Consider the following 12,213-nt stretch of genomic DNA (forward strand, 5'->3'; position numbering starts at 1 on the left):
TCTGATATGTAAGTGCTTCTCTCTGTTGGGTGAGAAGAGAATCAGTAAGCAATGAGCAAGGCTTACCAAGTCACAATGTTTAAATCAGTTTCCTACATTACAAAGTAACCAAATAATTCTTAACATTGAAAGATTTTTGCCTTTTTAAAAATTTTTTTAAATTAATTTTTATTGGCATATAATTGCTTTATAATATGTACTATGTACAATTACAATTGTGTACAATTATGTACAATTACAATTATGTAGAATTACAATTGTGTTAGTTCCTCCTGTATAGCAAAATGAGTCAGCTATATATATATATATGTATATATCGTTACACACACATATATATGCTCTCCCTTTAGGACTTCTTTTCCATTTAGGTACCATAGTGCACTAACCAGAGTTCCCTGTGCTATACAGTATCTTCTCATTAGTTGTTTACTTTATCAGATCAGATCAGATCAGATCAGTCGCTCAGTCGTGTCCGACTCTTTGCGACCCCATGAATCGCAGCACGCCAGGCCTCCCTGTCCATCACCAACTCCTGGAGTTCATTCAGACTCACGTCCATCGAGTCAGTGATGCCATCCAGCCATCTCATCCTCTGTCGTCCCCTTCTCCTCTTGCCCCCAATCCCTCCCAGCATCAGAGTCTTTTCCAATGAGTCAACTCTTCGCATGAGGTGGCCAAAGTACTGGACTTTCAGCTTTAGCATCAGTCCTTCCAAAGAAATCCCAGGGCTGATCTCCTTCAGAATGGACTGGTTGGATCTCCTTGCAGTCCAAGGGACTCTCAAGAGTCTTCTTCAACACCACAGTTCAAAAGCATCAATTCTTCAGCGCTCAGCCTTCTTCACAGTCCAACTCTCACATCCATACATCACCACAGGAAAAACCATAGCCTTGACTAGACGAACCTTTGTTGGCAAAGTAATGTCTCTGCTTTTGAATAGGCTATCTAGGTTGGTCATAACTTTCCTTCCAAGGAGTAAGCGTCTTTTAATTTCATGGCTTCAGTGACCATCTACAGTGATTTTGGAGCCCAGAAAAATAAAGTCTGACACTGTTTCCACTGTTCCCCCATCTATTTCCCAAGAAGTGATGGGACCGGATGCCATGATCTTCGTTTTCTGAATGTTGAGCTTTAAGCCAACTTTTTCACTCTCCTCTTTCACTTTCATCAAAAGGCTTTTGAGTTCCTCTTCACTTTCTGCCATAAGGGTGGTGTCATCTGCATATCTGAGGTGATTGATATTCCTCCCAGCAATCTTGATTCCAGCTTGTGCTTCTTCCAGTCCAGTGTTTCTCATGATGTACTCTGCATATAAGTTAAATAAACAGGGTGACAATATACAGCCTTGACGAACTCCTTTTCCTATTTGGAACCAGTCTGTTGTTCCATGTCCAGTTCTAACTGTTGCTTCCTGACCTGCATACAGATTTCTCAAGAGGCAGGTCCGGTGGTCTGGTATTCCCATCTCTTTCAGAATTTCCCACAGTTTATTGTGATCCACACAGTCAAAGGCTTTGGCATAGTCAATAAAGCAGAAATAGATGCTTTTCTGGAACTCTCTTGCTTCTTCCATGATCCAGTGGATGTTTGCAATTTGATCTCTGGTTCCTCTGCCTTTTCTAAAACCAGCTTGAACATCAGGAAGTTCACAGTTCACATATTGCTGAAGCCTGGCTTGGAGAATTTTGAGCATTACTTTACTAGCGTGTGAGATGAGTGAAATTGTGTGGTAGTTTGAGCATTCTTTGGCATTGCCTTTCTTTGAGATTTACTTTATACATAGTATCAATAGTGTATATATGTTAACCCCAATATCCCAATTCCATGCACTCCCTCTTTTTGCCTTTGTATTCATACATTTTTTCCCTTTGTCTGTGCCCGTATTTCAGCTATGCAAATGAGATCATATATACAATTTTTCTAGATTCCACATATATGTGTTAATATATGGTATTTGTTTTTCTCTTTCTTACTTTACTTTGTATGACACTCTCTAGGTTTATCTACATTTCTACAAATGACCCAATTTAGTTCCTTTTTATGGCTCCATTGTATATGTGGGCATGTGTGCATGCTAAGTCATTTCAGTCATATTTGACTCTGCGACGGTATGAACTATGGCCCACCAGGCTCCTCTGTCCATGGGATTCTCCAGGGAAGAATATTGGAGTGGGTTGCCATGTCCTTCTCCAGGGGACCTTCCTGACCCAGGGATTGAACTTACATCTTTTACATCTCCTGCATTGACAGGTGGGTTCTTTACCGCTAGCACCACCTGGGAAGCCCATATGTGTACCTTGTCTTCTTTATTCATTCCTCTACCAATGGCCATTTATGTTGCTTCCATATCCTGACTGTTATAAATAGTGCTGTTATGAACATCAGGGTGCATGTATCTTTCTTGAATGATGGTTTTCCGTGGATATGTACCCAGGAGTAGGATTGCTGGGTCATATGATAGTTCTATTTTTAGTTTTTTTAGAAACTGTTAAAAAATTGGTTTCCGTAGTGACTATTCCATACTGTTTTCCATAGTGACTGTATCAGTTTACACTCCCACCAACAGTTTATGAGGGTTCCCTTTTCTCCACATCCTCTCTAGCATTTACTGTTTGTAGATATTTTGATGATGGCCATTCTGACTTGTGTGAGGTGATATCTCATTGTAGTTTTGATTTGCATTTATCTAACAATTAGTGATGTTGAATATCTTTTAATGTGTCCGTTGGCCATCTGTATGAACACCCCAAACTTATCATCTAATCATATTCAAAAAGCTAAAAATTCTCAAAAGAACAAGATACTGGGAAACAAATTATTAAAATTCAAGAACTCAAGATTGGTCATTCTCAAAGTGTGGTCCCTGGACCAAGAGCATTGGCATCATTGGGCCCCACCTCAGACCTACTAAATCAGAAACTCTGGGGGTAAGACCCAGCAATGTGTTTTAACAAGATTTTCAGGTGATTTTTAGCCAGGTTACAGTGTCAAAATCTCTGCTTTGTATAGCAGAGGCCATAAACAAACACTCAAAAAAAAATTAAACAATAGGCAAATCATCATTATAGATAACAACCTGCATATCATTTATTTCTATTTGATAAGCCTCTTAATGAACATCTCATCTTTTAAAAATTATCAGTTTTAGTTAACAACTAGAAAATTATGATCAGTAAGTTAACCTAAAATATTCATTAGGAATAGAATGTTATATGCAAATTTCAGCATTCTGATTCCATTTTTGATATTGGCTTGATGAAGACTTTAAGCTATGCGCCTCTCTCTTCACCTTCTGCCCTTCATCTGGGCAAGAGGATACGAAAGCTTAGTGCTCCCTCTGGCAAGAAGTTTAAGCCATACTAGCCCTGTGTCCCAACCCCTCACCCCAAGCCACCATCCTTAACCACAGAAAAACCCAAGCCAGTCTCTTTCCTCTGCTCTTTCAAGCCATTTTGGATCTGCTCAATAGCCAAGCTATTCTGCCCAGAAAGCTTATTCAGTGAGTATTAAACCTTGTCATACATTCTTGTATGTGGGGGTATCATCAGCATTGACATTTGAACCTAACTTTGTATGATAGGATTCCATCCCATTTTTACACAGTGACTAAAACACAAATTTAAACATTTTTATCCCTTCATTGAAAATGTATTTCAGAGATACAACTTGAAAAATCCTGTCAGAAATTGTAAGCTCTCTGTTGTAACTTTCAGGCAAGATATTATATACATAAAATTAATGCTTTCATTTTAGAAGCTTGATCAGATGCTGTGTTTTCCCAGCAATCAAATTGTAAGACCCCAAAGATCATTTTATTAAATATTTGTGCCACAGGCACTGAGATATGGCTACAATTACACTAAAAAAGAGGAAGTAATTATTCTGATAATCATGACACCAAGAAACAACCGGGAGAAAAGTAGCTTCAGGGACAGTGTTTAGTAGCTAATTGTTCAACTCTCCAGTTTACATCACTTGTAGACACTGAGTCTAGTTATAGGATAAATGAAAATGAATAAAGCTCAGTTGGGATTTTTATATCAGCAGTGCTTTTTTTTTTTAAGTGTTGCTTCCTGGAAAAACATACAGTAATGCAAACTGTATACAAACATACAGTAATACAAAATAATACAAAACCCACAACATGTCAGGAGAAATGCAAGGTACCAAAATAGAAACTAGACACAACAAAAATCATAGCACCTTATGTCTTGGATGTTTTGGGCACACAATTTTAATTGTTAATTAAAATTGAGTTTAAACTCAAAAACTTCAGTTAAAAAAAATAGCATAAAAGCTGATCTGCTTATGAGTTGCTCTTGTTTAGTTGCTAAGACATGTTCGACTCTTTGTGACACCATGAACTGCCAGCCTCCTCTGTCCCTGAGATTTCCTAGGCTAATATAGTCAAGTGATTTGCCATTTCCTCCTCCAGGGGATCTTCCCAACCCAGGGACTGAACCTGCTTCTCTTGCAATGGCAGGCAGATTCTTTACCAATAAGCCACCAGGGAAGCACCTCCTTATGAGAATCAGATAATAACTTCAGATGTTAAATATAATAAGAATAAAATATTTGTCCTTGTTGTTGTTCAGTTGACCGATTGTGTCTGACTCTTTGTGACCCCATGGACTTTAGGACGCCAGGCATCCCTGTCGCTCACCATTCTTGGAATTTGCCCAAGTTCATGTTCATTGAATCAGTGATGAACCAGCCATCTCATCCTCTGACACCCTCTTCTCCAAGGATCACTGCCTTGTCATGGCTTTCATAACTTAGTGAAGCTTTGAGTCATTCTGTGCAGGGCCACCCAAGATGGACCGGTCATAGCAGAGAGTTCTGACAAAAAGTGATCCACAGGAGGAGGGAATGGCAAACCACCCTAGTATACTTGCCATGAGAACCTCATGAACTCTATAAAAGACCAAAAAGATACTTTTCCTTACCTCCATTTCTAACAGATATTTTATTTGCAATTACTGATTTTATGTTAAATTTGAGGTAAAGGATTTTCATTTTTTGTGATAAGCTAGCTGCTCAAGTTTTGACTATAAGCACCAAATTCTGATTACTAAATGGGTATTTTGTAATACCAATTTACTAAAAGGGTATTTAAGAGCTATATAACTGTTATCAGAAAAAGAAGATCAAACTCTTCAGTAAATATATATTTCTATGAAAACCTAGAAGCCATGGTAGTTGCTCGCTAACTTAACTTGAACAGCATAACCATTTTCATGGAAGAAATCTCAACATGAAGTTAAACTTTCATTTATTCTTTGATTAATCCAAATCACAAAATGTAATATGGTTTAATTACAGATAATTCAACTGAGTGTCTATTAAAATGAATTCACTGACAATGAGCTGACAATGGTAAAATTTTATGTAAGGCTTAAATAATTATGATCAGAAAAATCATTTCGGCTAGTTAATTTAGGCTGCTTTCTAAATTATCCAAAAACCTAAGGAAAAACCAGAGAATATGTTCTTTATGATGTATGTCATCTATAAAGTTACTAATGAGACAGCTGAGTGTCATTGTGAAGAAATATATAATGTAACAGTATTTAATGTTTGTTCTAAAATATTCTATCAAAAATTAGGTTGCAAGTAATTACTGAACAAAGATTGAGGAAGTGAAGTTAGAGGGGTCTGAGGTGATGATGGCCCTGTGGAAAACAGAGAGGACATCTAGGAAGTAAGTGTGATTTAACAAGAATAAGAAAACAGAAGAGGAGCTGCTTCATAGGTCTCAGAGCATTGTTTAGAAAAATACTGGAGTTTTATAAGGAAGCTTTTAGTAGAAGAACCTAATAATTATAGTAGAAGACCCTTAATAATTATTTGATGTCTAGATATACAAGGAAGTACATAACAAACTTAATTCAATAAAAATGAAAGAGAAGTCATTTACCTCTCATTTTATTTGATAAGTAAACAAAGTAAGATATTATTTGAGTATTGCTTCCATAGCAGTTGAGATAATTATGGTTACCGGAGACCAATGGATTACTCTAATTATTAACTTTTTATTATAATATTCTCTGTACAAATAAGTTCATGAATTATAATTTTATTTAGATGTTTTATTCTGTTTTTTCTACATTGTTTCTGCTGCAATGATTTCTTTTGTTCTGTTTCCAACTTATTTATTGGTGTCTGTCTTTTATCATGGAAGGTTTCCTTAACATTTCAGGTTTTCCTTGGCTTTCGATTCATTTTTAACAAATTAAATTATTGGAAACTTTTATCTGGAGGCCTTCACTGAGGATTACTGAGTGAATAACCATTGTTTACTTGTATTGCTAAATGACTTTGTACTTATTTTGGGAGGTTGTAAATTAATTTAAAGAGAACTCTTTCCCCTCCAGGCACTGAGGGGGAGGATACCAGCAATTTGGGGGCTAAATTGGAGGAGACAGAGGTTTCAGTTCAATTTGGCTTTTAAGTGCTTATTCCCATCATCTTCAGCTCTCTGGTATTCATGAAGATAAGTATCTCCAGTTCAATTTTTCTCATGGGTAAACCTCCAGGCTTCCCTTCATCCAGAATGGAGATTGAGGAGTGAGCAGTAGCCTGGTAACATAGGCTTTGGGAAGATATTTGGTATGACAGAAGATGAGATGGTTGGATGGCATCACCGACTCGATGGACATAAGTTTGAGCAAGCTCCAGAAGTTGGTGATGGACAGGGAAGCCTGGCATGCTGCAGTCCATGGGGTCGCAAAGAGTCGGACACGACTGAGTGACTGAACTGAACTGAACAGGGGTACCTTACTATTCCTTATACAGAAATGAATCTAATGCTCCAATTTTGAATTCCTTCCCTCAAGATAACTTGTACCTCCAACATTCTCTATAATGTGTGTTGGCTTGTTTCCTTTTTTTTTTCCCCTAAGTTAAGTATTCAGATTTTAATTTTATCCACTCTGTCGATTCAGATTTTATTTATCTATCTTCCAAAATTCTCTTTCTCCCATTCTCTTTATCCATATAAGTACATATCTTTGTTAATTCATCTAATTTCAATTTAGTGGGCTTTGAGAGAGTAGAGGTAAGATGAGCTCAATTTTCCAACAAGTTTAGTAACTAGCCCAATGTGCAATTTTTTTCTACACCTCAAACCAATTAACCTAATTTCTAGCATGATCTACATGAGGTTAAGGGCTCCCACAGGTTAAGAGTTCAGTCCCACATGACTCCCTCCTGACTAGATGCCAATTATCAAGTCCAGGTTGTCACCTCCACTTTTGACTGGCTATAAATTGGAAGTTACTATGACCCCTTGGATTTGATTAATTGGTGAGAATATTTCATAAAACTCGGGAAGACAATTTACTTACTAGATTATTCATTTATTATAAAAAGATAAAAAACAGGAACAGCTACAAGGAGGAGATGCATAGGACAAATTATGAAGAAAGGCATACAGAGCTTCCTTGCTCTCTCAGATCATGCCACAATCCCAAGACCTCTAGATATCCACCATTGTGGAAACTCTCCAAACCTAGTATTTTTGGGTTTGTATGAAGGCTTCATTTATAGAGGCATAATTCATTGGCCATTGGCAATTGATTTAACCTCCAGCGCCTTTCCCCTCCCTAGAGGTCAGGAGGTGGGACTAAAAGCTCCAATCCTCTAATCACAGGTTTGGTTCCCCTGGCAAACAAACACTTAGGTACTTTCCAAAATTCATCGTATTAACATAAACTCAGATGTGATTGAAATGAATTTATTATGAATATCATGACCTCTTTATAACTCTTACCATCTAGGAAATTCCAAAAGTTTTAGGGATTCTGTGCCAGAAAGGAGGGTGAAGACCAAACACATATTTCTTATTATTAATCACATTACAACTAGAAATCACCAGGTTACCCTCCCCTTCTTACCTTCTGGCTCCTCAGCCATGATTGTCATTCTTTAATCATTTTCCCAAACTCACTACACTCAAATCATTTTCCCATTTCTTAATTTTTGTTCATCCTCACTAAAAGACCTTTCCCCCTCTTTTTAAAAGATAAACTGAGGTGCATTAACATTTTTTGAGTTTATTTGAGCAAAAGTCAATTAAAATCAGAAAGCATCAAACTGAAAGTGGTTAAGAGGTAAAACATTTATAGGAAAGACATGGAAGCAAAACAAGAAAATTATTTAATTGGCTATTAGCTTAGGGTTTCCCTGGTGGCACTAGTGGTAAAGAACCCACCTGCCAATACAGGAGATGTGAGAGACATGGGTTCAATCCCTAGATTGGGAAGATCCCCTGGAGGAAGGCATGGTAACCCACTCCAGTATTCTTGCCTGGAGAATCCCATGGACAGAGGAGCCTGGCTGGCTACTGTCCAATGGATAAAAAAAAAAAAGTCATACACAACTAAAGCAACTTAACACACACTCAAATGCAATCCTAAGGAACCTCAATTTATCATCACCACTTTGAAATGCTTTCTCTTTCCATATAGTCAATATTTTGTCCACACTTCAAAGCCCAGCCTATCTAGCATTTTTGTGAAATCATTCATCTTCACATCTTGAATTAATTTCTCTTTCTTTTATGTTCCTCCAATTGTATTTCTACTATAAAAGCAATATTATTCTGTCTCAAAAATAAAAACATGTTCATCTCAGTCATCTCCATATACTTATCTATAGTATAATGTCTATAAATATTATTTAAATGCATGTTTGTTGAATTAAAATAAGCAGAACTCTAAAACTTTACAATATACAGTACCTATTCTGGTTTACTTGTGTTTCTCTTTTTATATCCTTCTAGCAGCAGGATCCCAAAGCTTAAGTATTAAGTATTCAGTATTAACATTCAGAACCACATCTCAATTTTAATAAAATCAAGTGGATATTTATTGAGCACTTACCATTAAATGAAAAAAAATATTATGTGAACATGCTTACCTTGTGCTTGGTATTTTTTTTTTTTTTTTTTTGGAGTTATGAGAGAGAACCATAATTAGTGTAAGGTTTTAAAACTGCTTTATTTAGCTTATAATGCAGTTAAGGAAACATACCCCAAAGTATGAAACCATAAAATTCAAAACAGTATAGAATAAAAGGCTGATTGTAGTTTCTGGGAGGGCTCTGATAAAGGAAGAAAATTGCATGGGTATAATTTCTGAAGAATGAATAAAAACTCCAAAGAATGCCCAAAAAAAGGTGGGGTGGATTTAAAGTGAAAAAAACAAATTTTTTCAATCTCAGAGAAACTCCAAGATTTCATAAGAAAAGTGTTCTGAATGGAGCAAGAGCAGATCAATTTTCAGGAGCTGTGGAGAAGTCAGTTGTCTAGGGATGTTTGACTATCACTAGCTTGAAAAAGAGGCATTCATAAAATGAGGAAACATGGGACCACTAATCAGAGGAATAAGATGATGTAAAAAACACTTTAGAAAATGCATGTCTAGCCTCCTGAAGAATGGCTATGTAAGGAGAAAGTCACTGGGAATCAGAATCAGCTCAGGAATTCCAAATCAAGGAATCTTACAATACTGGTGGGGCAATCAAGAGCATGAATGAGAGACACATTGTACTGGTCAAAGTTCACTGTATCTCCAGCTATTTTCATTTGCTCATTTCAATTAGTTGTTTTGTTTTTCCTGTGACAGAGCCATACTCTGGAGTTTCTTGCTGAGGTTCTGGTGAAGTTCTATAGGATAGACTCAAAGGGTCCAGTTTAAGGACAGTTCGGTTCAGTATAGTCACTCAGTCATGTCAAACTCTATAATGCCATAGATTGTAGCAAGCCAGACCTCCCTGTCCATCACCAACTACAAGAGTTTACTGAAATTCATGTCCATTGAGTCAGTGATGCCATCCAACCATCTGATCCTCGGTCATCCCCTTCTCCTCCAGGCTTCAATCTTTCCCAATATCGGAGTCTTTACAAATGAACAGGTTCTTCACATCAGGTGGCCAAAGTATTGGTGTTTTAGCTTCAGCATCAGTCCTTCCACTGAATATTCAGGACTGATTTCCTTTAGGATGGACTGGTTTGATCTTGCCATCCAAGGGACTCTCAAGACTCTTCTATAACACCACAATTCAAAAGCATCAATTCTTTGGTGCTCAGCTTTCTTTATAGTCCAACTCTCGCATCCATACATGACTAGTGGAAAAATCATAGCTTTGACTAGATGGAATTTTGTTGTCAAAGTAATGTCTCTGCTTTTTAATATGCTGTTTAAGTTGGTCATAGGTTTTCTTCCAAGGAGCAAGCATCTTTTAATTTCATGGCTGCAGTCACCATCTGCTGTGATTTTGGAATGCAAAAAAATAAAGTCTGTCACTGTTTCCATTGCTTCCCCATCTATTTGCCATGAAGTGATGGGACCAGATGACATGATCTTAGTTTTCTGAATGTTGAGTTTTCACTCAACACTCAAAAAGCCAACGTTTTCACTCTCCTCTTTCACATTCATCAAGAGGCTCTTTAGTTATTCTTTGCTTGCTGCCAAGAGTGGTGTCATCTGCATATCTGAGGTTGGTATTTCTCCCAGCAGTCTGGATTCCAGCTTGTGCTTCATCCAGCTTCATCTAGCGTTTCTCATGATGTACACTGCATGAAAGTTAAATAAGCAGGGTTACAATATACAGCCTCGACGTACTCCTTTCCCGATTTGCAACCAGTCTGCTGTTCCAAGTCCAGTTGTAATTATTGTTTCCTTACCTGAATACAGATTTCTCAGGAGGCAGGTCTGGTTGTCTGCTATTCCCATATCCTTCAGAATTTTCCACAGTTTGATATGATCCACACAGTCAAAGGCTTTGGCATAGTCGATAAAGCAGAAGTAGATGTTTTTCCAGAGTTCTCTTGCTTTTTCAATGAGCTAATGGGAGTTGACAATTTGATCTCTGGTTCCTCTGCCTTTTCTAAATGCAGCTTACACATCTGGAAGTTCACGGTTCACATGTTGTTGAAGCTTGGCTTGGAGAATTTTGAGCACTACTTTGCTAACATGTGAGATGAGGGCAATTGTGCCAAAGTTTCAGCCTTCTTTGGCATTGTCTTTCTTTGGGATTGGAATGAAAACTGACCTTTTCCAGTCCTGTAGCCACTGCTGAGTTTTTCTGGCATATTGAGTGCAGCACTTTAACAGCATCATCTTTTAGGGTTAGAAATAGCTCAACTGGAATTCCATCACCTCCACTGGCTTTCTCATAGTGATGCTTCCTAAGGCCCACTTGACTTCACATTCCAGGATGTCTGGCTCTAGGTGAGTGATCACACCATTGTGATTATCTGTATCATCAAGACCTTTTTTTCTAGTTCTACTGTATATTCTTGCCATCTCTTCTTAATATCTTCTTCTTCTGTTAGGTCCGTAACATTTCTGTCCTCTATTGTGCCCATCTTTGCATGAAATGTTCCCTTTGTATCTCTAATTTTCTTCAAGAGATCTCTACTCTTTTCCATTCTATTGTTTTCCTCTATTTATTTTCATTGATCACTGAGGAAAACTTTCTTATCTCTCTTTGCCGTTCTTTGAAACTGTGCATTCAAATGTGTATATCTTTCCTTTTCTCATTTGCTTTTTGATTCTCCTCTTTTCACAGCTATTTTTAAGGCTTTCTCAGACAACCATTTTGCCTTTTTGCATTTCTTTTTCTTGGGGATTATCTTGATCCCTGTCTCCTGTACAATGTCACAAACCTCTGTCTGTAGTTCTTCAGGCACGCTGTCTCTCAGATCTAACCCCTTGAATCTATTTCTCACTTCCACTGTATAGTCATAAGGGATTTGATTTAGGTCATACATGAATGGTCTAGTGGTTTTCCCTACTTTCTTCAATTTAAGTCTGAATTTGGCAATAAGGAGTTCATGATTTTGAGCAACAGTCAGCTCCTGGTCTTATTTTTGCTGACCATCTTCTGATAGAACTTATACATCTTTGGCTGCAAAGAATATAATTAGTCTGATTTCAGTGTTGACCATCTGGTGATGTCCATGTGTAGTCTTCTCTTGTGTTGTTGGAAGAGTGGAAGAGGGTGTTTACTATGACCAGTGCATTCTCTTGGCAAAATGCTATTATTAGCCTTTGCCTTGCTTCATTCTGTATTCCTAAGCCCAATTTGCCTGTTACTCCAGGTGTTTCTTGACTTCCTACTTTTGCATTCCAGTCCCCTATAATGAAAAGGACATCTTTTTGGGGTGTTAGTTCTAGAAGGTCTCGTAGGTCTTCACTGAACCATTCA

The sequence above is a fragment of the Bubalus kerabau genome, chromosome 11 (genome assembly GCF_029407905.1).
Source record: "Bubalus kerabau isolate K-KA32 ecotype Philippines breed swamp buffalo chromosome 11, PCC_UOA_SB_1v2, whole genome shotgun sequence".
NCBI lineage: Eukaryota > Metazoa > Chordata > Mammalia > Artiodactyla > Bovidae > Bubalus > Bubalus kerabau.